Source organism: Marmota monax, unplaced genomic scaffold, assembly GCF_021218885.2.
Source record: "Marmota monax isolate L192 unplaced genomic scaffold, Marmota_monax_Labrador192_F-V1.1 WCK01_AAM20220418_F8-fsc00330, whole genome shotgun sequence".
NCBI classification, from domain to species: Eukaryota; Metazoa; Chordata; class Mammalia; order Rodentia; family Sciuridae; genus Marmota; species Marmota monax.
This window is the reverse complement of record NW_026693782.1, coordinates 931,257-932,755: the sequence shown is the minus strand read 5'-3', so window position 1 is coordinate 932,755 and position 1,499 is coordinate 931,257. Positions and strand designations below refer to the sequence as shown.

General features: G+C 48.0%; 1 long non-coding RNA gene across 1 annotated transcript; it reads right to left on the bottom strand.

The window, feature by feature from the left end:
- Positions 1-585, bottom strand: LOC131424852 (uncharacterized). The gene is made up of 2 exons (XR_009228420.1): positions 484-585; positions 1-99 (listed from the first exon to the last, which is right to left on the bottom strand). It is a non-coding gene; the product is annotated as an uncharacterized LOC131424852 (long non-coding RNA).
- Between the last annotated feature and the right edge of the window lie 914 nt (positions 586-1,499).

Sequence of the window (1,499 nt, the reverse complement as noted above, 5' to 3'; positions counted from 1 at the left end):
GGAGGCTTTGACTAGACCTGCAGGAGAGGGAGACTGACTGTCCAGGGGTGATAGGCTGAGAGAGAGGAGTCTGGGTCATCACAATATCCCCACTGGTTCCTGGAAAAACAGAAAAATAAAGTTTTTGTCAAGTATTATGAGACACATTTATATTACTTTGTATATTTCCATAGAAATAATGTTTGTGATTTTGATTTGTGTGGCCAAAATATTTACTTTTTAGAAAAGAATCAAGTGTTCTAAGCCACAAGTGACTGTGAAGAATTTACCAACTTCCCTCTATTTTCCTGTGACAATTTTTATCGTACCAAAAGTCTTGTTCATTCTGGGATGTTTTTGTCTCACACCGATCTAAAGAGTGCAGGCAAATTCTGGAGGAGAGACCTTGCACATCCCTGATGTGGACAGAGAACACATGGGCAAAATGGGGGTCCAGGGCTCCCCTTCCTCCCCCTTCTCCCTCCCCATCCTCTCTGTCCTCACCAGGGATCCAGAGCAGCAGCAGCCCCAGGAGCTGAGCAGGGAGCCTCATTTTGAGAAGCTCAGCTGAGGAGTCCTGGTGAGCCAGGTTAGAGCTGAGCTTTTATGTCAGCCTTGCAGGAAAGTCCCCTCCCTAGGGAGCAGCATGCAAATGCCCTGGTGGGTGCTGGGTGGAGAGAGTGAGGGAGGGTGGGGCCTGCCTTGTGAGCCTAGGTACATAAGATACCTTCTATAGTTGGGTAAAATCCACTGGAGGAATAGCCCAGGATGCCTGTGGCATGGGTAGGAGGCCTCACAATGTAAACCTGGCTCTGTGAAGGGTCATGAGCCCATGGCCTGCCATCCTAAGACAACATAGTCCTGAAGATATGGAGGTTGCCTGCAGGTCAACCTCTGGGTCTGGGTGCGAATGGCCATGCTGCTGGCCTCCTCTCAGCTAAGAAGAGAAAATGACAAGTGACACATCATGAGTATTGATCTTTGAATATTCTCCCACTGACAGCCTGCCATTGACCAGTTCAGGAGCCTCTGGTGTCTGTGCTCCCAGGAGAAGTACACAGATTTCAGGTCCAGTATGAGACATGTGCTTTCCTGGCCTGGTAATCACAATATGAGCACAAAGACCAAAAGAACCTTGGGGGAAATAAACCCGTGTTTCTGCTGGAGATCTGGTTGCCCTGCTCAAGGGCGGGAGAAACAGAGACATGTCCACCTGAGGCCACGAGTGGGACATTCCCAGGAGCTAGATCTATAAACTGTTGAACATCTTGCCCTAGAAATCTCTATTTGTGTGACACTCAAAGTCATCCCAACATTTCCAAAGAGAAGAACTCCTTGAGGCCCCTGGACAGAGTGGACAAGGAAGGAATCTGTTACTTTCTTCTCATTGATTATAGAGAATTCCTTCCTCCCTCTGCTGTTCCATGTCAGGGACATTGGGCAGCAGCCTTCATATTGCAAAATTATAAATAGATTCCACATGTTAGAGCTGGGCTGCGTCTAGCCACTCTGTATCTCAG